Below are 15207 nucleotides of genomic sequence, written 5' to 3'. Positions count from 1 at the left end.
GAAGGACATGGACCAAGATTGTAAATTTAAGTTAAAGTGAAGCATCATGAATGTTCTAGGAACTTATATTCATGAGGACAAATGATAACAGCATACTTATAAATTTGTAATTTTAGGACTTCTAAGTCCTGACATTGGACTTTCCCTCAGTGAACCAACATGCTTTAAAAGAACATTACTGCAAAAACAAAAGCAAAAGGTTACCATCAAGAGTAGAAGGCAGGGAACTAATTTTTATTGACTATCTAGCTCTTGCCTATATTTCATTCCATTTGACCCTCACGATTGCATGCTGGAGAGATTATTTATTTGCTTGTTTTATTCTCACTAACACTGGAAAAAAATGACATTCAGAAAAGTTGAAAACTTCCCCAAGGTCATACTGGTAAATGTCAGAACTGGAGTTTACCTTCAAAGGCTTGTGTCTTTTCTATTCAGGTGGACAGACTGGAATCTATGATGACACTGATTAAAAGTGGATAATTTGGAAATTGTGTCTAGTAATTATTAGAGATAAAAAGTATTTCATTGCATTGCAATTTTGTAAAGACACAAACCATCACAACCTGTGTAACACTGGTGCCCTGTCACTTTTCAACAAAATGTATTTTAAGTAGTCACAGTCTGTATACACAGAGACCTATGTGGGTGTATGAATACACACATGCATATAAATGCACATATACACGTATATTCATACATATACATATATACAAATTTTAATATATTGTATCTTTACTTTGGAATATTAGACAATGTCTTCATTTTCTCATTTAACATTAAACTACTTTAATGTGTAAAAGATTATTTATTTGTAGACCTAAGTCTGTCTTCTATTTACTTTTGTCTATTTTACACAGCCACACATTCACCATCATTTGCAAATCCTGAATCCATATGAATGTTATTTTCCCATTATTTACTACTTCTGCAGGCTGTTGAAACTAACCTTTCACCCCCCAAAATACTGTTAAAATATGTTACTCTTAATTGTTCTTTCAAAATATAATTTCCTCCATATGTACAAATGGGTTTGTATTTCCTGTTTGGTACCATGATTCAAATTCATGAATTTACCGGTATTTTCAGATAGATTAGGCACAAGTTTACAATCCATGATTTACAATTTAAAAGCTGAGTCATTACGTAAAATAAGGAATAGCATTGCAATTCCAAAAGCATTTTGTCATCATTTTGCCTACAATTTCCATTTAGAAAAGATAAATCTGGATAAAAGAAACATTACATGCCCCCTTTTATATACCTTACAGCCATCTGCTTGCAGGTAGATCCTGGAAAGCATTTTAAATACATTTCATTTACATGTTCCTAGGAACACTTGCTTTAATCTCTTAGTGACCCTGAGTTCTTGTCATCTTTCCTTTTTAAATTGAGAGGAGGCTCTAATCTATGTCATCCTTTTTCTCTGAAATCTTTTGGAAAGTAACAAGCATGATTGCAAAGCAGACAAACTCATTAAACATTACAGGAATTTGTTATTCAAAACTAGATTATCCAAAGTTCACTAAATAAAGTTTGCATTTCAAAATCAGGTTCATGAAACATTAATGTAGAAAATATAATTGATTAAAAGCAAGTAGGTAGAGTGCTTTCTGGGTCTGGGGTGTTAGGGGTTAGGATAAAGAAGATGAATCCATAGCATAAAGGAATGTGAAGCTCATTCTCATAATTGACCATTTAGTTAAAATGATTTTCTGGCTAATCTTACATCTGTCTGCAAGCAGTTATTCTGAAGTTACATGTTTTATTTAGAAGGAAGCCAAAGTGTAGCTAGTCCAAAACCCCAACTATATTTGAGCATCTCTGTGTTCCGTGTTATAGAATATCTGGAGGAAAGATAGATGAATACAGGATGCCTCCTTTAAGATTAAATACATGCAAAATGAGAATACACAAATCATACCTATATATACAAAAATGACTCTAAAACAATATAATAACCTATATAATAGCAGTATGCACAAAAGCAGATAGTAAGAGGTGAGGGAATAATGAACTGCACTGAGGTGGCAGATGGGCAAGAGAAAGACTCATACCTGGCTTGACTCTAATTTAGGCCTCAACGAATAAGTAGAAAACAAATATATACTCACGGGAGGGAGAGGAAGAGCATTCAAGGTAGATGGCATAAATGAAATAAAAAGATACGAACTGGGAAAGATAAGGAGTCTATGGAAACAGCCGACCGTCTGATTCGACTGGAAATATTTGTTTTTGGCACTGTTGGTGGGGAATAGAAGAGATGCTGCAAACAGAATAGGGACTATTTAAAAAGGGTCATTTATAACATTTTAATTTTACCCTGCAGGAAATTGAGAATAATTGAAAATTTTTAAGTTTGAGATGCGCATAAGCAGATCTACGTATTTGGAAATTAACTATTTTTGAAAAGGTGGTAATAGATGGAGAGACAAAGAGCTGGGAGAGAGAGGAGTAGTTAGGAATGATTTTTAATTTTTTTAATTTTTTAAGTTTATTTATTTATCTTGAGAATAGAGAGAGCAAGTGAGCACATGCACATGCATGCTGGGGATGGGCCAAGAGACAGGGAGAGAGAGAGAATCCCAAGCAGGCTCTACACTGTCAGCACAAAAGCCCAAAGTGGGGCTTGAATTCACAAACCCTGAGATCAAGATCTGAACAGTAGTCAAGAGTCACACACTTAACTGACTGAGCTACCCAGGTGCCCCACAGAATGGTTTTTTAAAGTAGTCCAAAAGAATAAAAGCAATGCAGCCTCAAAGAAGCAAAAGAAGAAAACCTGGATTGGGGCCTCTGTGGAGAACGGAGGTGGGAGGGCCTCAGGAAAGCCTGGGGCAGAGGAAACACCCCTAAGCACAGAGGCTCAGGTGGAAACCCCTTCCCCACCACCAACAACCTCCAATACCCGCCCTCCCGGAACTAGTGTGGTATGTGGAGCAGCTGGAGCTGGGCCTCAAGATGCAGAACCCCAGTCCAGAACAGACAGGAAGGGCAGGCTACTGAGGCAATGAGAAACCTACACAGTGAAAGAACCCCAGTGCCTGCTGATATGTTCCTTGTCTATGGACAACAGGCTCAGATAGAAGCTCAGGTGCACAAAAACTGCAGGTTCTCAGGACTGCAGTCTATATAGTTCAGGTGCAGCCTATAGGTAAGGCCACCAGAAAGAATAGCCCAAGGGTCTGCAGGCCTACCCAAGGTCACCCTGGACACTTGATGAAGACTTTAGCTTCAATTTATTTTATTTTATTTTATTTTATTTTATTTTATTTTATTTTATTTTATTTTATTTATTTTTTTAATTTTACACACACACAGAGAAAGAGTGAGTGAGCTGAGGAGGGGCAGAGAGAGAAGGAGAGAGAGAATCTTAAGTAGGCTCTGCACTCAGCCAGACAGGGGGGGACTGATCTCCTGACTCTGAGATCATTACCTGGGATGAAGTCAAGAGTCGGTCACTTAATCCACTGAGCCACCCAGGCGCCCCAGGTTCAATTTCTTTTAGCCTCTCCTCCAACCTGGAACAGTTACCCTCTATGGGGAGTGTGGGGGTTTGTTCTGAGTGTGGAACTTTTCCAGGAATGCTCTGACAGATGTGGGGTTAGTCTATGTACGGCTGCTCAGTAAATTTGGTGCCATGGCTGTTGGGTAGATGTGAGTCCAGGATTTTGGTTACTATCAGACAAGCACAGACCCATTTGTAGGTTCAGGTGAAATACCTTCTTGCCAGAAGGAGGTCCATTTAGAAAAGCTCTGCAATAAACTAAAGTGAGTGTTCAGTATCTTGTAGAAAGAATGTTTTATTCAATCTTTAGGATGAGATTAAGCAGCTGTTTGTAATAAGGATTATTGGGGAAGCTATATAACTGCATATGGGTGCTCCCCTATAAATGGATGTCCCATCAAATGGTATAGTGCTTTATGCCATGATGTCACATTGCAGTAATAAAAGTATTTTTTGCCAAAAAAAAAAAAAAAGGTGAACTCCTGGATTAAGGCGATAGTGTATAAGAATGGAGAGGGGTGGATCCATGCAAGAAAACACTCTGAAATAGGGGTTGATTAGAGTCCATCTATTGAGTGATAAAAGTGAAGAAGAAGGAAGAATTGAGACTTACATCCAACGTTCTGAGATTTGGTAGCTTACTTAGTTAAAACTGGAATCATGAACCAAAAGCTATATATAGAAGGAAGAGCTGATTAGGAAGGGTAACATAACTCACTTGGGTTTTACTTGTTGAATTTAAGTGACTAAGTGGCATTCAAGAAAAAGGTCTAGAAGTTGCTGAGTATATGATTCTGGAACTCAGAAGAGAAGTATGAAAGAGACATAGATGAAACCACTCCAGTGAAAGTATGTTAAATAAGAAAAAAATAGCTGAGACAGAGATCCAGATTGTTTTTTGCTGTTGTTGTTGCTGTTGTTGTTGTTTTTACATCCAGTGATTCTAATGTGCCTCTGTCAAATATGGAGACTTGGCTGTGGCAATTTAATAAAACTGAGAGTTTACTATCTCCATAAAAACAGTCTGAGAATGGGCAATCCAAGACTGTTACAGAAGCTTTGCAAAATTTTCAAGGAATCAGACACTTTAGTCTTCCTACTTTATTACTCTTGGCTTCTGGCTTTCATTTTTTATCAAGGTCAAAATATAGCTTCTCTGGCTCTAGCTATGGCTTTTATATTCTGGACAGGAAGAATGAAGAGGAACAGAAGCAAACATTCCTGACATTTTTTTAAGTTTATTTAGAGAGAGGGAGAAAGACAGCATGAGCCGAGGAGGGGCAGAGAGAAAGTGAGAGAGAGAATCCCAAGCAGGTTCTGCATTGACAGTGAAGAGCTCAACATGGGGCTCAAACCCATGAGCCATGAGATCATGACTTGAGCAGAAACCAAGAGTCGTACACTTAATCGACTGAGCCACGCAGGTGCCTCCATTCCTTACATTTTTTTAAATCCCCTTCAAAAGCTTTCACTTACTTATTATTGGGCAGTATTTACTCATTTGGCTATAATACAATTGCAAGAGATGCTGAAAATATAAAATGTGTCTATTTCTTTGTGTATGTTTTCATGTACTCACATGGATTCCCCCAGTTAAATCTGAGTTTTGTTTCTTTGTTAAGAAAGAATGGATATAGGGTGGCAACTATCAATTTCTTTGATATCCTTCTACAATGATAAAAATCATATCAGTACTCACATTTATTATAATTATCTACTTTTTAAATATATATTCTCCTCTAGACTGTAAGATCCTTGAATATTGTTGAATGATTGAAGGGATAGTAACCAAAGATTATAAATAATGCAGAAAATTCAGGTTGACTGAGTCGTAATATGCATATCAGGTTTTACCCTGAAAAGGTATCTTTATATCTTTTCCAAAGCAGTAGGAAGGCAAAAATTAGGTCATAGTGGGCCAAATACTGAGTATGCGGTGACAGAAAAAAAAGTGGTAGCGAAACCTAAATTTTCCAGCAGTTTGTAGTTGAAAGGAAGGAGAGAGAGAGAGAGAGAGAGAGAGAGAGAGAGAGACAGACAGACAGACAGACTTAGGGGGAGGAAGGGAGGGAGGGAGAGAGGGAGAGACTTAAGGGGCAGATATAATTGCTAAAACTCCTGTCTCTCCTCCCCCACCCTCCATCCTCCTCTCCCACCTCATCCTCCTCCACCTCCTCCTCCTTTCGGTTTACATTTTTACTTATGTACTTTTTAAAATGGAAGTAATTGAGTAAATGTTTAGGTAAAGAGTAAGAAGAAGCTGTAAAGAACAGATCTATGAAAAATTAAGACCACAAAGGATAGAATAAAATTTTAAGTAAGGGAGAGGGAATGGAATTAGGAAAACAAGTAGATGTACTAGGTTTGGAGAGAAAGAACTCTTCTCCTGAGGGATAAAGATTAATGCAGATATAAACATAAACACATTCAGATTCAGATGAATGGATCTTCTTGCTGATGGATCCCTATTTTGATAAAATGGGAGGCGTAGCTTACTGTTAAGATTGATTTGAATGTTCTATCCCCAGTTTTACTTTAGCAAAAGAAGTAAGTGAATATGTCCATGTCTTTAGACACTTTTCAATATTTCTTGGACAAGAAAATAATTGAAGTTAACAGCAGCGATTTGAGGTAGGAATCAGAGATATTGTATGCTAGATATCATTCTGGGTGGATTATGGAACCTGACTCAGCCTCAGTTTATCCTTCAATCACATGAAAATGAAACCAACATGGCCTTCAGTGGCTATCCTCTCTCAATGAAAGCAGGAGTATATACAAATTTAATTTAAAAAATGATAGCAGAACATGACAAAACTGTATAATCAAATATTCTATTGCAGGTTAGTTTCCATAGCCACCCTGACTTATTAATGTACCAATTTAGTAATACAGTAAAAATAGAATTCTAAGAAGATTAAAATGTACCTGGGTTACCTAAGGGCATTCCCATAAATTTTTCATCAATTGTTCTTCTAGTGTCCTTATGCATGGTGCCGAGTGGGGAAAACAATTGTGCTTTATGAAAGGAGTCTCATAATAAAGAAATAAATATTTTTATAATCTAGATTGTATGTACAGAAAACAAAATTCAGGAGAAAAAACTTAAAATGGTTTTAAACCGTTAAAACTACCCTTTCCCCAAATGTTATGCTTTAGGCCAACAATTCTTTTATACTGCTTAAAACTGATTAATTATGTAATTGTCACATTTTGTTGTATTTCCTTTAATGTGTTTAATTGCACTCCCTTACCCTGAGGCAGGTGTGCCAAAGCCACAATTTTAAAAATTGGATAAATAAATAAAACTAATCAGTCAGGGGGGAAAGATCAGCAAGATTGAAAATTTGCCAAGCAACTGCAATTCAGCTGTAGCAGAAATCAAGGGGCAGTGTGCATTCAATTAGGAACGATAGAGAAAAGCAACAATACAGCTATTGACCAAAAGAGCCACTAGGGCCTACAGAACTCAGGCAATCGAGTACAGAATGACTTAGTAGGTTAATGTGCTTGCCACGTTAAGACATTAAGGGAATTAGTTAATGAGCTTTCTCAACCTCCTGCAATCATTGGTAGTCATCAGGAAAATTGGGAAAAGTAAAAGATTTGGAGAATTAACTGAAGTATTCAGACATTTTAAAAACAGCTGGGAGGTATATGAAATGGAATGAGGAAGATATAGGAAATGAAGAAAGGGGGGAGGAATGGGGTGAAGGGCAAGAAGCAAAAGTAAAAAGAGGAAAGAAGACACTTTGCCAATAAATTTAACTCTCTACAGTGTTTTTTGTCTGTTTGTTTTTAATGCTAGGTAGGAGGCAAATGGAATAATAGATCTTAGTAGTTCAAAGAATATATTTAAAAACAAGCAAAAGTATGGGAATGTTATGTTCTCTTATATTACATTGTAGTGAAGTAGACCTGGAAATTCTCTTGGTTTCTAGGTAATCTAATGTCACAATGGATTAGATTTTCCTGAGGCCTCTGATTGTGCTATGCATCCAGGTGTAATAGCACTTGAAGGAACATTGGAAATAATCTATTCATGTTACATCTAACTCAGAGTAACTCTGTAAACAAATAGGTCAAGGATTTTCAAAGACTTGCCCTGATTGTGAAGATACCTAATGGTAGAGCCAGGACCAGAATCTAGATCTTGTGTTCTTCACTTTATTGCTACTGAAAGTAAGCCCAATGGCCTTCTAGTAGGTTTAGTGCCAAAGGGCAGGAGGTGGTATTGGTACACTCAGCTGGGGTGGTGCTACAGGTCACAAGAGATAGGGAAGGATTTTAATTGAGAGATACGGGAAAACACTGACTGGAAGCACTCTTCAGCTTCAACACGAGAAGCCAATGTGTGGTAATAGGGAAACTGGTGGACGCCAAATTAGAAGACCCACGTTGTGATCTAGACATCAATCTCTTTGAGTCTGTACCTTCATCTATCAATAAAACTAAAGTTTAGGATTAATTGAGCTCTATGGTCTCTTTTAACTAAGAATTTATGATTGTCTTCTTCTTTATAGTGAATGTGTACATTTCTGTCTCATTTTCTCTCATGTATATTCTTTAGTTGTTTTGTTTGTGATTGCCATGAGGAGTATATTTAATATCCTAAAGTTACAACATTCTAACTTAAATTTATGCTAGCCAAACTTCAACAACACACACAAATTCTATTCCTTTAACAACTCTATCCTCCACCCCTTTCAGTTGTCAGTGTCACAAAATTACATCTTCATATATTGTGCGTCCAAAAAACATAAACCAGTAAAATTTTAATGTATTAGCATCTAAAATTATGTAGAATACAAAATGTGTAGTTAAAAAAACACATTGCATTAATATTAATTTTTAGATTAATAATTGTTTTTTAAAGTGTATTAGCTTCTTAAATCATGTAGAAACAAAATGTGGAGTTGCACAGCAATGTTATGATTATACTAGCTTTTATAATGACCCATGTATTCACCTTTACTGAGATCTTTATTTCTTTATACAACTTTGAGTTACTATCTAATGTCTTTTCATATCAACCTACAGGACTCCCTTTAACATTTCTTTTAGGGCAGGTCGAGGGGCAATGGACTCTCTTAGCTTTGGTTAATCTGGAAATCTTAATTTCTCCTTCACTTTGAAGGACAGTTTTGCTGGGTATAGTGTTCTTGATGGACAGTTTTCCTTCTACCACCTTGAATATATTATCTCACTACCCTCTGGCCTTCAAAATTTCTGATGAGAAAGCTGCTGATTACTTATTGAGGTTTGCCTGTAAGTGACAAGTTTCTTCCCTTTGGTTGACTTCAAAATTCTTTTGTCTTTGGCTTTCCACAGTTTGATTTAATGTGTCTTGGTTGGCTTGAGTCTTTTTGAGTTCATCCTACTTGGGAGTTCATTAAGTTTTTTGGATGTTTATATACATGGCTTTCATCAAATTTAGGAAGTTTTCATCTATTATTTAATCAAATATTCTTTCTACCCATTTCTCTCTTTCTTTGGGACTCTCACAACAAATGTGTTGGTTGGCTCAATGGTATCCCACAAGTCCCTCAGGCTCTGGTCATTTTTCTTCATCCATTTTTCTGCTTGTTCCTCGGACTTGTTCCTTTTTTTGTCTTATCTTCAAGTTCACAGATTCTTTTGCCTGCTCAAACTGGCCTTTAAACTCTCTAGTGAATTATTCATTTTAGTTATTTCAATTCCAGGATTTCTTTTTGGTTTCTTTTTAGGTCTCTTCTCTTTTTATTGATATTTCCAATTTGTTCATACCTCATTTACTTGACTTTCTTCACATCTTCCTTTAGTTCTTTGAGCAAGTTTAAGACTTGTTGTTTTAAAATCTTTGTCTAGTGATCTGCCATTATGCCTTTGCCAGGGATAATTTCTATTGGTATATACATATTTTTTCCTTTGATGGAACATACATATTAGCTTCTTTGTATGGTATATACTTTTTTGTTGAAAACTGGTCATTTGAATCTAATAATCTGGTAACTCTGGAAATCAGATTTTCATCCTTCTCCAAAGTTTGTTGGTTTATTTATTTGCTTGCTTTTTGTTTTGATTTGTGTGTGTGTGTGTGTGTGTGTGTGTGTGTGTGTATGCATGTATGTGTGTGAGGGGGGTAGTTTTGCTTTTTAATTACTCTGTGCCAAGGATCAGCCTAAAGAGAAAACTGGAAGTCTACTCAAGTCTTTTTTTGAGCCTGTGTCTTCCACTGGGCATACGCAGTGACTTTCTAGTTTTTTCTGTAGATGTGGTTGCTTTCGAATGTCCTAATTGTTCATGCATGTCTTCTAAATGGAAAAAGAAAGAGAGAAAAATGAAGGGGGTAAATAAATGTGCCAGACTTTTAAATCCCTGGAAGTCATGTCAGCCAGAATAGGAAGTGCTTGCAACAATGAGGGGAGGTGCAATAACAGTGACCACTATTTGTCAGCACTTCTGTGATAAGAAGCAGCAATCATTGGGGTGCCTGGGTGGCTCAATCAGTTGAGTGGTCAACTTCGGCTCAGGTCATGATCTCACAGCTCGAAGGCTCCTGAGTTAGAGCCCCACGTCAGGCTCTGTGCTGACAGCTCAGGGCCTGGAGCCTGCTTTGGATTCTGTGTCTCCCTCTCTCTCTGCCCCTCCCCTGCTCACACTCTGTCTCTCCATCTCAAAAATAAATAAAAATTATTTTTTTTAAATAAAAAGAAGAAGCAGCCATCAGTGATCAGAGCAGTGATGTTTAGAGGACAGGGTTCTTTTCCCCATCCTGACTTTTACAACTTGAATGCAAGTGCTCCAGGAACACATGAACAATGCCTGCCAAGTGGCTAAGGGGTGGGTGATAGTTGTTATTGTGCTAAGAGCTGAAATTGACAGATATTAATCATAATATCTTATAATGCCTTTTTCTGGAAGTTTCAAGCCTTCAGCTGACTCCAGAGTTTCTAAATGATGTATCATAATATCAGATGTCAGTTTCCTATTCCGCCATTTTTTTCTGAAATCTTTGATCTTATTCATATCCCTTACTGTCCCTTTTCCTTCCCAGTTTTTATCCAAAATTTTTAAGCACCAATTGGCAAATTATAACATGACATACCAAGTTGTGTTTTGATTTGTTTTAAAAGAATGCTTCTAGAATTTTGCTTAAACAATATGCATTAGTGAGAATGAGATCAAATGCTTTAGGAGTTGCCTATTAATTTTAGGTCCAGAGGAAAGTGAGATGTGTATCAAAACGGTGTAACATTTTCCACATAATTATAGGGTTGATTTGATACGGTTTTATTAAGACTACCATGATATCTGCTAAAGAACAGCAGTGATCTGTTTTGTGAAATTAGATCATCTGTGCAATTAAGAGATGGAGAGGACAAAATGTCTGGCTGAGGCACCTGTGTGCATGCGCACACTCGCACACGCGCGCACACACACACACACACACACACACACACACAAGGTTGAGAAGGAGAGGTAAAGTAAAAGGAGAGGGGGGTAAGGAAAAAATGTGTGATGTGAGAGTCTCTACCATTAAATTTCCTCCTTATAACAATTGCTGTATTTTTATTTGTATGTCAAATAGCTCCACATTATTAAAAAGGGAAAATATTCAAAGAATTTAAAACTTAGTGAGATTTTTTTTTTTTGTTTTAGAAGAAAGAATGGGCTTAATTGTCTTTAATCCTTAGAAAAAAAAAAGGGGGCTAATTAATTCTCCTGTGTGCTAAACAACCCAAACCACAGAACTTCATAGAGGTGGGAGACAGGCCATGAAAGCAAGCAAGATGTATTTGGCAGCTATAGGATACTGTGAAATTCCCCAACAGGGAAAGTGCAGATGAAGTAAAAGAGCAGAACTGCATACACACATTCTGATGTTCATGAGTTCAGTTGGAAGACAAGGAGAAAAATCACAAAAGAAAAAGGTGGGGGGGGGAGAAAAAAATCAAGGAGCTAAGGATTCTAGGACAGCAAAGTGTTGGTGTTAAACTACCTTTACCCAAAGGTGTTGATAAAGGCAGAACTGAAAGCAGACATGAAAAGAAGGTGAAGGCAATGGCAGTATGAATGTCATTCGCAAAAGTAACCATTTCAGTCCATGGGTCATGCTGAATTTTGTTGTATATTATGAAGTAATACTAGTTATATTCACAAGATAAATGTTCCTCTGTGTGTGTGTGCGTGTGTGTGTGTGTGTTCTCTAGAAAAATTAATGCAATCCACATTTTCCCCTTTTGATTAGTAAAGTCTGAATGATATTATAGCAAATCAATAACTGTTAATAATAAATGCTATGTATTGACTTCTATGTTTTTGTTTACTCCAGAGCTCCACATCTTTGACACCTTTGGTATTTGGGATTGGGGCAAGATAATTATTTGTTGTAGGAGGCTATATTGTGCACTGTAAGTATTTAGCATGGACTCTACCCCCTAGATGCCAGTGCCCCTCCCCAACTCAGTTGTGATAACCAAAAATGTCTCCAGACACTGCCAAGTGTAGAATCATCCCTGGTTGAGAACTATTGGATTAAGGGAAGGTAAGAATTAAGGGAATACTAATAATGCTGTTACAGATATTGTTACTCCTTCCTGCCAGATCTCTTTACCTAGTAATTCACCCAGCTCCCAGCTCCTGCAAGTGTTGGTGCTGTCATCCTCTCTCTGGTTCCTGTCTCTGGATAATTGTCTTCACTCTGTTTGGGTGATTATACACCACGCCACTTGCATGCCTTAGAAGCCTACAGCCAGTGATGGAAGGAGAGGAGCATACAAAATCTAGACTCCTTGCCTCAAGATGGAATGAACTCTGCTGTGTGGCTTCACAGTCCCCTAGGAGATAGGCTGTCACTGGTCTTTGGCTGAGACTAATAATGTTATTTAGCTGCACCTTCTCTCATCCTATGTTTCTTGCTTTCCTACCCTTCTCCTGGGAATAGCAAAAACTCCTCTCAGGCTCTCTGTAGATACCTCCTCAAGAGACAAATGATAGCATCATTGAGTCCTTTCCTGTCATTTCTTTGTTGATGGAAAAAAAGTGATAGGACAATTTGCTTACTTTGGTGAATGCACCACTCTTATTGACACATTCATGTATATTATTTTATCCTTTCTACAAGTAAACTTGTAGCATTTTGTTGACAAGAAAACTAAGGCTAATAAAAGAACATAACTTGCCAAATGTCATGTGGTTATTAAGTGATGGAGTGAAAATGTGAATGTAGTTTCTAGTTTCGGGGTTCTTTGTTATTCCACACTAACATATGCTTATTTTCATTTTGCTACTCCAGAACAATAATATAGAAATTAGTAAATAGGTCTTTATTCTCAAGGAATTCAGCTGGAAAGAAAAGACAGCACAAAAAATTAATTATAGGAACTGTTAATTTGCAAGTAGAATTTGTATTGCTCATGCACTTGAAAAGTTGTAGCAGCTTCACAAATCAAGACAAATATAAGAATCAGAAACTAAAAATAAATACAGGCACTAAAGAATTTTTAAAAATTGAAAAAAAAACAGGCATTGCCAAGTCTTTGGTTAAATGGCTACTCCAATTAAGTATATTTATTGGGAATTAAGAAGTAAGTATATTATAGAGTTTTCATTGTTTGATGATAGGATAGACATTTGTCAATAACAATTGGTAACACAATAATGTCCTAACCTAGGCATCTGTAAAAGACAGACTTTACTTACATTGACTCTCAGTAACAACTAAACTTACAACATTAAATCTTAATTTAGTGAAAGCTGTTCAGTAGGAACTTGTGATAATATGATCTGGAAATGCTGTTTTTCTATTGTAACTGATCACAAAAAAAATAACACTCTGACAACTCTAAGGGAACAAGAGAAGTAAGTCATTGCAATATTAGATGTCTTAGGAAGGTTTTTATTCAAGCTCGGGATCACATGCAATTCATGGTTGAATTGTACAATCAAGTTTTGTGTTTTTTCCAAAGGGATACATACCCCTTAGATAGCACTCATACACTGAAACCATTGAGCAACTACTGTGTGTATGTGTGTGCGCACACACACACATACACAGTACTCTTTCTTATTGCTAATGACAGAATTTACATTCTTTTCCTGAAAGTTTTAGGAACTTCACTTATGCATTCAACCAGATGTGGAATACAAATCCACTCCTCTTCTGCACAAAGACAAATCAGTTTTAGTCTAGGCTCAGCTTAGCATAGCATGTATCACATAGCATGAAAGAGAATGTAATGAAAAATACATTTAAAGAAAATTTTTCTGGTCAACGACACTGAATTACCCAACTTAGGTTAGGTTCTACTGTCATAACAAACAGCTTTCGATTCTCAATGACTTAAGACAACCAAGTTCTTATTTTCTGCTCATATTTAAGTTTAATACAAGTTGGTAGAGGGCTTTTCTCTACATGATCAGAGCCAGGGTTTATGTATTTCCTAGAATCTCACTGTGAGGCCTCCATCATCCCCGTACTAGAAAAGGGAAGGCTAGGAAGGTTGCTCACTGGCTAATAATTACCTTACAGAAGGGAATAAACTATTGGCATGTAAGGTGCTTAGCATAGTGTCTAGCATTTAGCAGGTGCTCATTAGCCAGTGGTGGTGGTGGTGGTAGTTTTTTTTCAAATTAAGTTGAAAGGAAGAAGCTAGGAAAATGTTCTCCGTTTAGTGGGTATTTTTTGCATATCATAAAACAACTTATTGCCAATTACTGATTTATTTTTAAATTCTTTTTAATGTTTATTTTTGAGAGACAGAGAGAGTGTGAGCAGGGGAGGGGCAGAGAGAGAGGGAGACACAGAATCCGATGCAGGCTCCAGGCTCCGAGCTGTCAGCACAGAGCTCACCTTGGGACTCAAACCCACAAACTGCGAGATCATGACCTGAGCCGAAGTTAGATACTCAACTGACTGAGCCACCCAGGTGTCCCTGCCCATTACTGATTTAGCAGCGGCGCTTTAAATGGGCTTTGAAGATGAATAATCATGTTGCTTCTGTACCAAGGTTACAGTTTGGCTCACATGTAGCTGATGAGTGATGGAAGCATTGCACAAAGTAAGTTTTAGGCTATCCTTAACTGTGTTTAGCATAATGTAAGAGATTTTCAGATGGATACTTTAATCTCCTTGGCCTTTAATTTCCTTGTTGCAAATGCAAATGGAGACATTTTGCCCTTAGATTGGCAGAAAGACTGGGAGAGATATTTTTATTCAACATTAGAGTGTTTATACAAATGTCACATGTTCAGAATTTCAATGACCATATAGAGTAGAACTTCAGCTGCCCCAAAATTCAGAGGAGTCATTCTGGCAAGATTAACGTTTCTGATAGCATGGGATTTTAAGATGTTGGGTGGAGTGCAGTAGCTAAATATGTTACAAAAATGTTTAAGAGCAGTACAGAATTAGCAAACAACTAAGTGTATTTGGCAATAAATGCCAGACATCTGTAGCAAATGAAATGCTCTCATTTGGGTGCTCTGAGAAATTTCACAGAAAATTTGAGCTAAATAATGAAGAATTGGAAGAATTTGATTAGGTGGAGAGGAGAAAAGCTGAAAATATAAATTGCCCTAAAATGCAAGGTTGTGTTTTAATAATAAATAAGAAAAGGCCTATTTGGATTAAAAAAAATAGAAGAGAGTGGGGTGCCTGGGTGGCTCAGTCGGTTGAGCATCCGACTCCGGCTCAGGTCATGATCTCGCGGTCTGTG

The 15207-nt window shown here is 37.1% G+C and overlaps 1 protein-coding gene across 7 annotated transcripts in view; it reads left to right on the top strand.

Annotated features, from left to right (window-relative positions):
- The window catches only part of CTNNA3 (catenin alpha 3), a 1731503-nt gene that overhangs the window by 1660574 nt on the left and 55722 nt on the right, over positions 1-15207 (top strand). The gene's annotated exons all lie outside the window — the stretch shown is intronic.

Source organism: Acinonyx jubatus, chromosome D2 (genome assembly GCF_027475565.1).
Source record: "Acinonyx jubatus isolate Ajub_Pintada_27869175 chromosome D2, VMU_Ajub_asm_v1.0, whole genome shotgun sequence".
Taxonomy (NCBI): domain Eukaryota; kingdom Metazoa; phylum Chordata; class Mammalia; order Carnivora; family Felidae; genus Acinonyx; species Acinonyx jubatus.
The sequence above is the reverse complement of the archived record's forward strand: the minus strand, read 5'-3'. Positions and strand labels throughout refer to the sequence as shown.